Below are 15,232 nucleotides of genomic sequence, written 5' to 3'. Positions count from 1 at the left end.
CTGTTTCCTAACTCGCTCAGTTCCTCATCTGTAAGATGGAAATTCTATGAGTACCCACCAGTACAGGTACTGTTGATTAAATTAGACACTGCTGTTGTGAGGTTAAATTACATGCTGCTTAGCGCAATTCCTGGAACAGTATACATACTCATTACTGTATTATTGTTTTTATCAGATGCCCTTCTCACTCCCCAGTAAAACTCAATGCTGACTCAAATAGCTGTGCAGAGAACAGGATACCCTTTCTTCTAGCCCCTGATGATCCAAAAACTATCATTACTCCATCAATAAAACAGGATCAAACCAGAGCCTCACTGGACTTCTGTAACAAAGGTAATCATATGTAAAGTTTTGTGGAAAATATGACAAAGAAAAATACCAAGCAATCTAATATACTCTGGCATATCTTTTCCAGTCTTCTATTCTTATGAACATTAAATGCAGTCTTAATCATATTGTATATGTGCATTCTATTGTCCATAGTAGCATCATATCCAACAACATCAATAACAGAAAAACAACCCAGTCCAAAAATGGGCTGAGGACCTAAACAGACGTTTCTCCAAAGAAAATACACAGATGGTCAACAGGCCCGTGAAAAGAGGCTCAACATCACTAAGTATCAGAGAAATGCAAATGAAAACTACAATGGGGTACCACTTCACACTGGCCAGAATAGTCATCATTAAAAAGTCTACAAACAACAAATGCTGGAGAGGATGTGGGGAAAATGGAAATCTCCTACACTGCTGGTCGGAATGTAAATTGGTGCAGCCCCTATGGAAAATAGTACAGAGGATGCTCAGAAAACTAAAACTAGAGCTGCCATATGACCTAGCAATCCCACTTCTGTGTGTAAACCCAAACAAAACTATAATAGAGAAGATACATTCACCCCAGCAACATTATTCACAATAGCCAAGACATGGAAACAATCTAAATGTCTATTGACAGAGAAATGGATAAAGAAGATGTGCTACAAACATACAGTGGAATATGACTCAGCCATAAAAAGAATGAAATAATGCCATTTGCAGCAACATGAATGGACCTAGAAGGTACCATTTTAAGCAAGGTGAGGAAGAGAAAGACATGGTGGCATCATAACAACAGCTAAGTTGTTACAGATAATGCTGAACACACCATTTCCCAGCTTTTCAAGAAAGATAATTATTTTTAAGTTACAATCATGACTCATACAGAAACAAACTGAACGCATATAAAGGTATTCTTTAACCCATTATTAACCAGGGGCTCAGGGAGATACTATAACCAGTTCAAAGGTGAAAGTACAGAACAAGCACATTTAGAGAAATACTGAGATGAATGTGTAAATGGAATAAAAACTGGCTTCCTAAGAACAGAAACTGGCTTCCTGCACAGTGGGGAAGGGAAGACAATTGAATTACCACTGGACTGAAGTTTTGCAGGTCCCTGAACGTGTCCGCTGCTGGCTGGACTCATCCATTGTACTGTGAAAGGTTGTGACCCAAGAAAAGCCCACACACTTGGATTGCTATTGAAGGATGAAGGTATCATGCAACCTGAGATAGGAATATACCAGATCCAGCTGGCCAGGCTGCCCATGAGGAGATACTCACGGATCACCCAAAAGTGGAATAAAAAGGGAATCCTTGCTATCAAGCAAGTTAAAACCGATTCGGATGGTACAATTGATTTTATAGTAACACAAATACAATAATATATGCTACAGTGTAGACAGAAATGTCCATAGGAATACATGCCAGACAAGTGTTTATCTCTTGAAGGTAGCGCTATGAAGGATTTTCATTATTTGGGTTTTTTTTTGTGTGTGTGTGGGGGGGATGTTGCACTGTTTGAATTATTTCTAATGAACCTGTATTACTTGCATAATTTTTAAAATAAGGAAGATGGCAGTTTCCATGCTACACATTAAGACTTTATGGATGCTTTCAGATATTCATTCATGCAATCTTCCTGAAAGAATTACTCAAATTACTCAACTACATACAGACTCCAACCCACTGATACATAAATTGAAATCAGGAATTTAAGGAAATGCAGTGTAACTGGTCATATTTTTCAAATACAATCACACAAACATATACATGTATGTAATGTGTGTATATATGCATATGTTCATGTATGTATGTGTTTATGCGAGCATCCCACTTGTTCATCTTATGTGGTGATGTTGATACACTTCCATTCGATCTGGGTGCATCTTTATTATAATGGCCCCAACCACTGGGATGCAGCAGAAGTGACACTGAGCGATTTCTGAGGTTAGGTCATCAAACAGTATGCATCCACCTGACTCTCTCTGGGGGCGAGGTGGCAGGGGGATGCTTGCCCTTTGAACTCAGCCTCTACATTTCAAGGAAGTGCAGACTACACACAGAGAAGGCAGTGGTACCCCTCTCCAGTGCTCTTGCCTGGAAAATCCCATGGACGGAGGAGCCTGGTGGGCTGCAGTCCACGGGGTCGCGAAGAGTCGGACACGACTGAGCGACTTCACTTTCACTTTTCACTTTCACACATTGGAGAAGGAAATGGCAGCCCACTCCAGTGTCTTTGCCTGGAGAATCCCAGGGACGGCGGAGCCTGGTGGGCTGCCGTCTATGGGGTCGCACAGAGTCAGACACGACTGAAGCGCCTTAGCAGCAGCATCAGGCCACACGAGCTATGTGTAGCATTCTGGTTAACAGCCCCAGCCAGGCCCCCAGCACCAAAGACGAGTGGACAAACATTCAGATAATTAAGGCCAAGCTAGAGACTCAAGCTTTTAAGTCTTCCAGCTGAGGCTTCCAACATCTGTGGAGAGATCAGGCAGCCCTGCCACACCTTGTCTAGCTTCCTGATGAAGGAAACTCCACTCAGTGTTACAGGGCAGCTGGAGGGGAGGGAATCTGGGGAAGAATGCACACAAACATGTGTATGGCTGGATGGCTCTAACCACAGGATTGTTTAATTGACTATACTCCAATATCCAATAAAGTTTTAAAAAACTAGTCAATAAATACCTGATGCACAGAAAACACAAGAGATAATAAATGATTATTGCTCTAAGCCACTAAGGTTTTGGGTAATGCATACAGCCATAGTGACTGAACACACAGCATACATGGTAACCACCTAAACATAGAGAATTCAATAAAAATAATTGTCACAGACATTGTTAAAATCTGAATGACAGATTCCAATTTTTCAAAAAAGAAGACTCACATAGTTTTGAAAAAGATAAGATAACTAAGCCTTTAATGGAGAGGTGTGGAAGTAGGGAACTGGAAAACTTCTTACATTGCAAGAGAGACAAAAATTGTAGATTTTTCTTGAATGTGAGAGTTGGAGAAACAAGGGTCCCGTAAAATGCTTAACCGTCTTGTTTGCAGCCGATTAAGCCAGCCATGGAGGCCCGGTGTGCAATGGCTGCAAACAGCAGCCTCCTCCGCAGTGTATGCAGCCTGCTGCCTGTAGGCGTTGCCTTAAGGAACCCTGGAGACAGCACTTTCCAGTGGACATTCATGACTGGCATGCTGTCCCCAGCCTAGGCTCCAGGCTTGTATCCGAGGTGCCATTGGAAAGCCCAAGGGCACAGTGGTCAGCGTCCACATTGGCCAAGTCATAAGGTCCATCCACACCACGCTGCAGAACAAGCAGCCTGCGACTGGGGCCCTCCGCAGGGCCAACTTCAGGCTGCCTGGCCGCCAGAAGAGCCACATCTTCAAGGAGTGGGGAGTTACTAAGTTTAATGTGGATGAAACTGCAAACATGAGGGCAAAAAAGCAGCTCACCCGGGACGGCTGTGGGGTCAAATACATCCCTAATCGTGGCCCCCACACAAATGGTGGGCCCTGCATTCATGAGAGCCTTCTCTTCCTTGCTCACACCCACCAATAAATCCTACCTTCCTGTCCAAAAAAAACCTTGCAGGTGTCAGCAGAATTAAAATGATAAGCAGTATACTGTCCAAATCACAGACGATAAAAATAAATAAATCATACCTATCACAGAAGGCAAGAAAAAAGAGAAAGCTTAGATCAAAACATGAAAATAAAGCCCCCCCCAAAAAAGAAAGAAAATAAAGCCCAAACATGAAAATGAAAGCAAATGCCAGAATAAATATAAATGCATTATCCTCCTCTACTAAAAGCCAAAGAGCCTGCAATTGAGTTAATACAATTTCATTACTACTATGCATCCATATTACTGTATATAAGATATAGCTAAATAAAGATATTTTATAATACATATTATATATAATACAGCTAAACAAACATACTGTATATAAGATATAGCTAAATAAAGCCAAAAAATATTCCAACTACCACACAGTTGCATTCATCTCACACACTGGCAAAGCAAAGCTCAAAATTCTCCAAGCCAGACTTCAATAGTACACAAACCAAGAACTTCCAGATGTTCAGGCTGGATTTAGAAAAGGCCAAGGAACCAGAGATCAAACTGCCAACATCCATTGGACCATTGAAAAAGCAAGAGAGTTCCAGAAAAACATCTACTTCTGCTTTGGCTATGCCAAAGCCTTTGACTGTATGGATCACAACAAACAGTGGGAAATTCTTAAAGAGATGGGAATACAAGACCACCTTAGCTGCCTCCTGAGAAATCTGTATTCAGGTCAAGAAGCAACAGTTAGAACTAGACATGGAACAACAGACTGGTTCCAAATTGGGAAAGGAGTACGTTAAGGCTGAATATTGTCACTCCGCTTATTTAACTTATATGCAGAGTACATCATGAGAAATGCCAGGCTGGATGAAGCACAGGCTGGAATCAAGACTGTTGGGAGAAATATCAATAACCTCAGATATGCAGATGACACCACCCTTACAGCAGAAAGCAAAGAAGAACGAAAGAGCCTCTTGATGAAAGTGAAAGAGGAGAGTGAAAAAGTTGGCTTAAAAACTCAACATTTAGAAAATGAAGATCATGGCATCAGGTCCTAAAACTTCATGGCAAATAGATGGGGAAACAACGGAAACAGTGAGAAACTTTTCTTTTCTTGGGCTCCAAAATCACTGCAGATGGTGACTGCAGCCATGAAATTAAAAGACACTTGCTCCTTGGAAGAAAAGTTATGACCAACCTAGACACACATTAAAAAGCAGAGACACTGTGTTGCCAGCAAAGGTCCGTCTAGTCAAAGCTAAGGTTTTTCCAGTAGTCATGTATGGACATGAGAATTGGAGCATAAAGAAAGCTGAGTGCTGAAGAATTGATGCTTTTGAACTGTGGTGTTAGAGAAGACTCTTGAGAGTCCCTTGGACTGCAAGAAGATCCATCCAGTCCATCCTAAAGGAAATCAGTCCTGAATATTCATCGGAAGGACTGATGCTGAAGTTGAAGCTCCAATACTTTGGCGACCTGATGCAAAGAACTGACTCAGTGGAAAAGACCCTGATGCTGGGAAAGACTGAAGGCAGGAGGAGAAGGGAACAACAGAGGATGAGATGGTTGGATGGCATCACCAACTTGATGGATATGAGTTTGAGCAACCGCCAGGAGTTGGTGATGGACAGGGAAGCCTGGCGTGCTGCAGTCCAGGGGGTCCCAGAGTCAGATGCGACTGAGCGAATGAACTGATCTGAACTAAAATAAAGACACACCCTTTCCTCCTGTGGTGTTGCACATTAGGTGAACATGCCTTCCAGACAGACCCTTTGCCAGTAGCGCTCAACTCCCTGCTCTTAGGTTTCCAGATGGACATGGGCTAACAAGAGGGCCCAGGTGGACAGAAGTGACCACTTCAGGAAGCCATACCTTCATGAGAGAAGGAGTTACCCAGTTTTCTGGCTGGAACAACCCCAGAGAGGGACTGAGGGTCAAACATTCCCCCTGCGTGCTTCCTGCCTGAAGGTTCAAGGCCAGTTTAGAGGGCAAGGCATGTATGGGGACTCCCACAGTAGTCCAGTGAATGAGAACCCACCTTCCAATGCAGGGGATGCAGGTTCGATTCCTGGTCCAGGAAGATTCCACATGTCTCAGAGCAACTAAGCCCCTGCAATGCAACCATTGACCCAGTGTGCCTACAGCCCGAACTCTGCAACGAGAAGCCACGGCAATGAGAAGCCCATGCACCACACCCAAGAGTAGCCCCCCTCTCGCTGCAACTAGAGAAAGCCTACATACAGCAACACAGACCCAGTGCAGCCAAAAAATAATAAATAAATAATTTTTGAAAATCATGCACTGGCTACCAACTGTGCCATCTTGCCCAGCCCCACAAGCACATCATTAGGGAAAATTCCTCCCAGGCTCCTGCCAATCATTTGCCACTTTTTCTGAAAGGTTCTGAGTTTTTGTCTTTTCCTATGCCTTAATTAGCTTTTAAATGGGGAAGTTGGGAGATGGCATATCTAGGAAGGGCTTCCCCAGTGGTCTCAGATGATTAAGTATCTAAGAAGGTTTTTTTTTTTTCTCATTTATTTTTATTAGTTGGAGGCTAATTACTTCACAACATTGCAGTGGGTTTTGTCATACATCGACATGAATCAGTCATGGAGTTACACGTATTCCCCATCCCAATCCCCCCTCCCACCTCCCTCTCCACCCGATTCCTCTGGGTCTTCCCAGTGCACCAGGCCCGAGCACTTGTCTCATGCATCCCACCTGGGCTGGTGAAGAATGTTGTTGAATGTCATCTTAAGCCTAAGATCTTATGACCTCTTATTTCAATAGGAGGCCCTTTTTAAAAACTGTTGAGCCTCAGGTGTTATGCCCTGCGCCTAGAGCACAATAATGAACAAAGCCTGGCCCCACACCCTGGGGAGGTGCTCAGGGCCTGGGGAGGGGGACAGGGAGGCAAGCAAGCATACAACTAACTCTAACACAAGGCAGAAGGAAATAAGTGCTAAATATAGATGCCACGTAGCCAGGACAGGGAGGAGGGAGCAATTAAGGCTGGCAGAGGAGTGAGAGAAGCCTTTATGGGGAGTCTGCAAGGCCTCTCTCTGAGCCCACAATAGTAACCATAGACGGAGGAAAATACCCACACACCGCAAGTGCGATCAGTATTCAGAGCCCGGTCATCCTGGGGCAGCTGAGCCCCTTGGAGGGGAAAGTCAACCCCCTCCCCAGCCCCCACCTCCAGCTGGGACCCGCAGAAGAGGTGTGGGGAGGGGGCAGATGAAATGGACCACATTGGGCTCAGGGGAAAGCAGTGACCCAGGATGAGGTATCATCGTACAGGAGACCCCAGCCCTGAGCATTCGAGGTTTCTGACGTTACCTAAGATGAAATGTTGCTAACAGCCAGGAGAGGAGTTTTGGGTCTTTTCTCAGTCATTGGTTGGACAGGAGGCCAGAATGAGATAGGGGGCTGGTTGAGTCCAGCCCCAGGAAACATGGGTGAGAGTCTCAGCAAAAGGAGAAGCAGAGCCCAGCATTTATTGATGGCGTCATGGGGCAGGCACTAAGAGCATTGTATTAGCTAGTCTTTGTTATTCTGCAAATACGTATTGAACACCTATTCTGTGCCACACACTGCTTTAGGCACTGGGGATACAGTGATAAACAAGACAAAGATACTCCTGGTGAACAAAGAAACAAATATTTGACATAATTTCAGTGATATATACCTATCATCAGTATTAAGCACTATGAAGAAAAACAAAGGGGAAAAGAATAAAAGGAAGTGCCACTGTCAAGAAGAGGTCAGGGAAGGCCTCCCGGAAGAGGTGACATCTGAGCAGAGACCCGACTTAGCAAGAGAAGAGCCTTACAGCATTTTAGTGAGGCTTCCGCAGCCTGAAGATGAAGAAAGAAACCTCAGATGCCTTCCCTGGTGGTTCAGTGGTTAAGACTCCATGCTTCCCATGTGGGGTGTGGACTCTGTCCCTGCCTGGGAACTAAGATCCCGCATGCCAGTGCTGGGAGGCCGAAAAAGAAACAAACCTCAGAGAAGTATAGTGGCTTTCCCTAGGTTACAAAGCTCCTAAGCCTCCTCTTGGGAAGGGTGTGAGATTCCAGGCTCTGGTGATGAATTCAGAAGCAGCCCCTGACCCTCAGACTCCCCATTCACAGACAGCCGTGGTGACAGATCCTTAGGCAAACGCACTTGGTAAGATGTCGGCCCATGGGTTCTTCTTGCCCTCTCTTCCCCCCTCCTCCTTCCTACCTCCTTCTCCTTCCTGCTTTTACAACATTTTATTATTAAAAAAATCACTGGGAAGATTATTATAAACAAAGTTTCAATTCAGTGAATAATTTTAGAAAGAACACTTTAACCGGTGCCCAAGAAAACAAAATATTTTAGCCACCATCCCAGAAGACTTCATGTGTTCCTTTCCATGTTCTTATCATTCACAGTAATCCCTTGTCTTATTTTGTACAATCTATATTTGTATTCCTAAACAGTACAGTTTTGCCTAATTTTGAACTCCATTGAAATGGTATTAATATAATTTTGTATATATTCTTTTTTTTTTTGAGTAAAAAGAACTGCAACTTTATTAAAAGTAAATAAATGTAACATATAATATGTACAGATGGCACATGGTGCCAATTTTATTTGCAGATAGTATTCCAAAGTTCACAAGTTACACTTTTGCCACAGCCTTGGCTAAATCTTGAACTAGTGCAGAAAAAAATATGGAACGCTTCATGAATTTGCGTGTCATCCTTGCGCAGGGGCCATGCTAATCTTCTCTGTATCGTTCCAATTTTAGTATATGTGCTCCCGAAGCGAGCACAATTTTGTATATATTCTTGTCTTACTTCTTTCACTCAATATCACGTTCACAAAATTTATCCATGTTGCCAAGTATATTTGTTTATTAGGGCTCCCATAACAAAGAACTACAGGCTGGCTGACTGGCTTAAACAAAAGAAATTTATTTTCTCCTAGTTGAAGAGGCTAGAAGTCTGAGATCAAGGTGTCAGCAAGGTTACTTCCTTCTGACGGCTGTGAGGGAAGGCTCTGTTCCAGGTCTCCTCTTGGCTTATTGATAGATGGCTGTCTTCTCCCTGTCTTCATTTCATCTTCCCTCTGTACGTATCTATGTCCAGATAGCCTCATTCTATAAGGACATCAGCTGTATTGAATGAACACTGGCCCATATGACCTCATTTGAACTTAATTGACTATGTAACTAAATATAGTCACACTCTGAAGTATGGGGGTTAGGGCTTTAACCTATGAATAATGGTGGGACGGGAGAGAGATCACTGAACCTAACACTGGATGTAACTGTGGTTCACTCATTTTCATTACAGTGTGGTCATCTGTTGTATGTCAATCACAATGTATTTATCCATTCTGCTGTTGATGAGCACTCAAGTTGTTTCTAGTTTGGAGGCCATTACAAATAACACTGCTTTGAATTTTCTTTTACCTGTAACTTGGTGCAGGTGTGCATGAATTTCTTTAGGTTTTGTAACTAGAAGTGGATCAACTGACTCACGGGATGAGTTTATCTTCAACTTTATTCATTTATTTTTTAAACTGATTTGGCTGTGCTAGGTCTTAAGATGTGGTACATGGGATCTTTGGTCTTTGTTACGGTCTGTGGGATCTAGTTCCCTGACCAGGGATCAAATCTGGGCCCCCTGCACTGGGAGCATGAAGTCTTAGCCACTGGGCTATCAGGAAAGTCCCTATCTTCAATTTTACAAGGTGTGTAGACAGTTTTCCAAAGTGGCTACACCAATTTCTTCTTACCCCAGCCATAGAGTCTCACATCTCCATGGCTCTACTCCTCACCAGCACTTGGTATTAGCAGACCTGCCAGGGTTAATTGTGAGGTAGTTTATTTTGCATTTCCTTATTGACTGATGGCATTGAGCACACTTTCACATGAACCATCTAGAGCTGCCATTTTGTAAAGTGCCTGTTCAAGACTTTTGCCCACTTTTCTATTAAGTTCTCTTTTTAACCTTTGAATTACTCCACTCTATACACTCAGAGCAATTTTATTATCATTTAAGGGCATAGTGTTAACCTTCCTGCTACTGGATCTTGGCCGGTACCATCAGATCCATCCTGAAACTTTTTTAATAACCTGAATCTCAGAGAAAAAGTATTGGAGGTTTAATCTCTTTCTTCCCAGAAGCCACTGGGCTTCTTAGGCAAACATGCCAACACCCCCACTTCAACTTCCTACCTCCACATGTGGGTCGAGTCCCACCCCAAGTCACAGCATCCCCTCCTGTCTGACCTGCTGCTATGCCACCTACACAGGACATGGTCACTGAAGGACATCAGGTGCAATGTCCAGCATGATCCCAGGAACCCCATACGCTGTTAGTGAATATTACTTCCTTCCCCTTCTTGATGCTCTGCAGAAAGGAAAGTGAAAGTATTAGTCAATCAGTCTCGTCCGACTCTGAGACCCTAAGGACTGTAGGATGCCAGGCTTCTCTGTCCATGGAATTCTCCAGGCAAGAATACTGGAGTGGGTTGCCATTCCCTTCTCCATGGGATCCTCCTACCCAGGGATCAAACCCAGGGTCTCCTGCATTGTAGGCAGATTGTTTACTGTCTGAGCCACCGGGGAAACTACTGCAGAAAGGAAAAGTAACAACTACTGACCAGCCTCTGAGTAACGGGTCATACGCCATTGCCTGCTATTTGCCCATTCATTGTCATTCTCTTTCTCTTTCTTAGTTGTAGATTTTATGCAAGGAAGTAAAATGCACTCTTTGCCGCCTTCCTGACACCTGGAACTTGGACCTCCTGCAGCCATCTTAGACCATGAGTTTTTGCCTTAAAGGATAAAAGAACTTACCTGGCTCTGTAACAGAGAGGAGCCATGAGACCAGATCTTGAAAGACAACTTATTTTATGCAACAGAGAAATTAACCTCTGTCACTTTAAAGCCATTGTTATCTGGTTTTCTCTTAGCTGAGGCACAGCTAAATCTTGATACTTAATGGAAAATACATATTTTCAGTTAATTATAAGCATCTGTTGGCTGGAGTTAAATTTTCTTGCTTCCATTAAAATCATTTTTCTGGTCAGTAAATTTTAACATATTTAGATATCCACAGTCAACTTTACATTTTTCAAATAGCTGATTAGATCAGTATTTTCATGCTGATATGAGTATTGAGATCCACTATGTTAAATGGTTATAAAATTAGGTACTCCCTGTGATAGGAAGTATTCCTTCCTCTCTAAGAAGCTGTCTTGTTTATGACAGCTACATGTAAGTAAATGTTAGGATACTCAGGAGGTAATGAATTCATTCTCGATTTATTTTTTTGGCTGTATCTCTGGGCATGCAGGATCTTAGTTCCTCAACCAGGGACCGAACCAGCCCCCACCGAAGTGGAAGTGACGTGTTAACCGTTGGACAGCCAGGGAAGTCCTGAATTCATTCTTTTTGAATGCAGCTAATATTCACGGAGAACTTCGTGTGTGAGTTAGCCAGGCTGTGTCCTTCCTGTTTAAAGTGAGGCTCTCAAGTCATGGCCCCTGCCCTCCGTGACTGTAATGTGATAAAGCCATGGGTCACTGTTAGATAGCAGTTAATGTATTTGGTCGGGAAGCCATTACTGAAATGGGAAGTAGTGTGCATACCCACACATACACCCACAAACACACAATAACAAGGAGGTTGCATGGGATGTAGGAGCAAACACTGTGGATTCTGACTGTGAAGCCTCACATGATTCACTGAATTTTTCTGAGCCTCAGTTTCCTCATCCGAAAATGGTGGCTTATCCCATGGGGGTATTGTGAGGATGAAATGAGAAAACACATAATTGCTGGCATAAAGGAAGCACTCAATCAATGTTCATTAAAGTGAATTTGTGGCTTTGTTTTGTTTTTTTAATTTTTTTACCTCTTTACTGAATTTGTTACAATACTGCTTCTGTTTTATGTTTTGGCCAGGAGGCATCTGGGGTCTTAACTCCCTGACCAGAGATCGGACACACACACTCTGCCATCGGAAGGGGAAGTCTTAACCACTGGACCACTAGGGAAGTCCTGGTTTGTTTTTATTTTTAACTTAACTGGCCAAGTAGGGTCAAAGACCCATCTGCCACTTCAGCAGAAAGCCTTATTCCAGCCACTTGAGTCACCCCCAAGCCAGGCCCCAGGGCAAGAGGCCTGGCGTGGGTCCCAGGATCTCTCATCTCCCAAAGGCAACGATATTTCTCATCACCAAAGCCTGAAAGAGCTGGGTGTAAGTACAGATTAAGTTTCCACTTTTACTTAAAAATCCTAATTTCTCGATGTTCATTTTGGGGATTACAGCAGTGGATTAAGCTACTTTAAGATGTTATAAGTTGACGTCTTTCCTTTACTTGGATGCTAAAGTTTAATTCAGTCTAATTATTTCATATGGCATCAACTATAATAGTTTCATAATTTCTAGTATATTAAGCACTTAATATGTTGTGTCATTTGAAATCACATATTAAATTCAGCAAAGTACATTTTAATGAGAGTTAAGTGGTGTGAAAATATTAATTCAATGTGATGGTTCATCTTGGCGCTCATATTTTGTAGGTCTGTTCCTTATGTACAAGTGGCCTCGCTCACCAGGTAAGGGAAGCATTTAACTGCCTGGAGCTCAAATGGGTGTCTGACCAGAACACACTCCCACCTTTTCCCAAACAGCACTTTACAACGGGATTTCTCACTGGACCTCATAACCCAGCAAAGCAAGCAGGGAAATCATTCCTGCCATTTCAGAGATGAGAGAGCTGAGGTTCATTCCTAGGACATCACAATGACCCTTCTTGGCTCACAGCCATTGCCGTTATCCCCCTGCTCCACAGCTGTTGTCAGAATAACCCAGGGGAGAGTAACGTCAGGACTCTGGTGCAGGGTGGATTTGGAGGAAGTATCATTCTTCCCCCCATCTGTATCCACACATAGAGAATCTGACAGAGACAGAGAGAAGCTGGCTGACTTTGTACTTGCACTTGGCAATTCTTTTTGAACCTTCTTTCAGAGCCTACAAAAATCACAGTGAAGCCTTAAGCTTAAGCCTTAAGCCTTAGCAACAGCTTGGGCTTCCCTGGTGGTCCAGTGGTTATGAATCCACTTGCCAATGCAGAGGACACAGATTCAGTCCCTGGTCTGGGAAGATCCCACATGCCGCGGAGCAACTAAACCGCCTGCAGCACAACTACTGAAGCCCACAGGCCTAGAGCAACAAAGGAAGCGCCCGCAACAAGCCCATCACCACAACGAAGAGTAGCTCCTGCTCACCGCAACTACAGAAAACCCACACAGCAATGAAGACCCACAACAGCCAAACCAAAATGTGTGTGTGTGTGTATATAAATACAGAGCAACAGCTCAACAGGACCTTAAAGGGCAAGGACTCATGCTAAGCTGAGTGAACAGGAGTTAATGAGTATATGCAATGCTGTCCTTTCCAAGTAATGTAACTACACTTGAATCAGGGTCTCTGGTAACTCAAAGCCAAAGGATTGAAAGTGAAGTCTCTCAGTCGTGTCCGACTCTTTGGGATCCCATGGACTGCAGCCTCCCACGCTCCTCCGTCCATGGGATTTTCCAGGCAAGAGTACTGGAGTTGGTTGCCATTTCCAAGACCTTTGGTAAAAACAGTGCCCACAGTAACTCAGTAAAGGAGGAAAAAACAAAAACAAAACAGAAAAAATTCCATCGGTGGCTCAGACAGTAAAGAATCAGCCTACAATTTAGAAGATGTGGGTTTTATACCTGGGTAATGAAGATCCCCAGGAGAACGGAATGGCAACCCACTCCAGTATTCTTGCCTGGAATGAACAGAGGTAGGGGTGTGGATGTGTCAGTGTGGGTGTGAATGTGGATGTGAGTTTGTGTGGGTGTGTCTAAGAAACAATCTCCACAGTAGCTTAAAGAAAAGAGAGGAAACCTCTCACCCTCCCCCAACCTCCCTCTCCCTCCTTGCTGGGCCTTCCTGGCTGGAGCAGGGGCAACTGGTTTCTGGTCCAGCAGGTCCCAGACCCTAGATCCACATGAGCCCCTGTGGACTGTTTCCAGGATCTTCCATGCCCCTAAAACAGAAATCAAAACTAGTGTTGAATTTTAACATCTTGCTAATTAGTCTTGAAAAATTCTTCAATTGCCTGGTTACAAAAACCACAGCAGGTAAAAGCAGACAGAAATGTTAGTCTCTAGAGCACTTTCCTCACTTGGCAGAAGTTAAAACTTCTGCCAGTAGGTCCAGAAAGTTGGCCAAGATCGCCAAGACAGGTTCAGGGAGGAATGGGAACTAAAATTCAGATCTCTGTCCTCTGTACCACAGCTGCTCAATAAGAAAAAACAAACAGAACAAACAAAAACCCACCTCTGGCTCAAAATAACACAAGCTCATAAAGCAAGAAACAGTGAACAACTTGGTCCATCAGCCTGGTCCACCTCCTGCTGGTTTCCGCAATAAGGCAGTTATGAACCCATGAGAGGTACCTGTCACCGTGACACGTGTGTGCATCGACTGTGTCCAAAAGGCTCTCACTCTAAACAAATGAAGAAAAACGTGGCTGCTAATTGAAGATTAGCATCATCTCCCATCAATGCTAACACGCTTTTTGGTTATTTGCAATTCCCATTTGTAAGTCTGAAGGAAACATCATTGCCCAAATTAGCTCTTTTCGCTCAATAAAGGCCATATTAGCATTCTGAGGTTTCTGTTTGCTTACTGCTTATTTAGAGAGAGGTCAGATGAGAAGCTGGGCTGCCTGCACCTGATTCCCATTTCACCGAATTGGTGGGGGGCGGTGGGGGAAAGGGCTCCGAAGTCCCCAGAGGCCAGACCAGGCGCTCCCGGGCTGGAGCTGAGTCAGGCTCACAGTGCGTTGCCAGAGCTCCACGTGGAGCACCAACTATTGACACCTCCACAGTGGCCTCCTCTGGAGGACTGGCCCAGATGGGTAAACCGACCCAGGTGACTCGAGTGTTCCTCTGCCTGGACTCTGCGTCCTGTCCGCTCAGGGTTGCATCCCTATATTCAAGTGATAGCTCGACTGTCACCTCCCTCCTGCCCACCCACTCACGTGGCCTCCATCCCCAGCCACACTGTATCCCCGCATGTTCTTTCCCATCTGTCTCAGCACGAAAAATGCTCTCTCCAGGCTGAAACGGAAGCATCATGCTCCCTGCAGCCCCGGTGCTCACGTCATGGATACTCAATATTTGGTGGAAATGAAGGCAGGAAGGAAAACCTGAGCTGATAAGGCCTTGAGAGCATCGTTTAAGAGGAAAAGGGCAGACTACACTCCTGGTCCCGAATATTTTCTCTCTTGAGTTACACAGTGAAGAGGAAAAAATC

At 44.0% G+C, this 15,232-nt stretch overlaps 1 non-coding gene and 1 pseudogene across 1 annotated transcript; one reads left to right on the top strand and one right to left on the bottom strand.

Annotated features, from left to right (window-relative positions):
• The first annotated feature begins 3,368 nt into the window (after positions 1-3,368).
• Positions 3,369-3,489, top strand: LOC136172776 (small nucleolar RNA SNORA70; annotated as a pseudogene).
• Positions 3,490-8,585: 5,096 nt separating this feature from the next.
• Positions 8,586-8,692, bottom strand: LOC136172836 (U6 spliceosomal RNA). Its single transcript, XR_010664156.1, has one exon. It is a non-coding gene; the product is annotated as a U6 spliceosomal RNA (small nuclear RNA).
• Between the last annotated feature and the right edge of the window lie 6,540 nt (positions 8,693-15,232).

The sequence above is a fragment of the Muntiacus reevesi genome, chromosome 7, assembly GCF_963930625.1.
Source record: "Muntiacus reevesi chromosome 7, mMunRee1.1, whole genome shotgun sequence".
NCBI classification, from domain to species: Eukaryota; Metazoa; Chordata; class Mammalia; order Artiodactyla; family Cervidae; genus Muntiacus; species Muntiacus reevesi.
The sequence above is the reverse complement of the archived record's forward strand: the minus strand, read 5'-3'. Positions and strand labels throughout refer to the sequence as shown.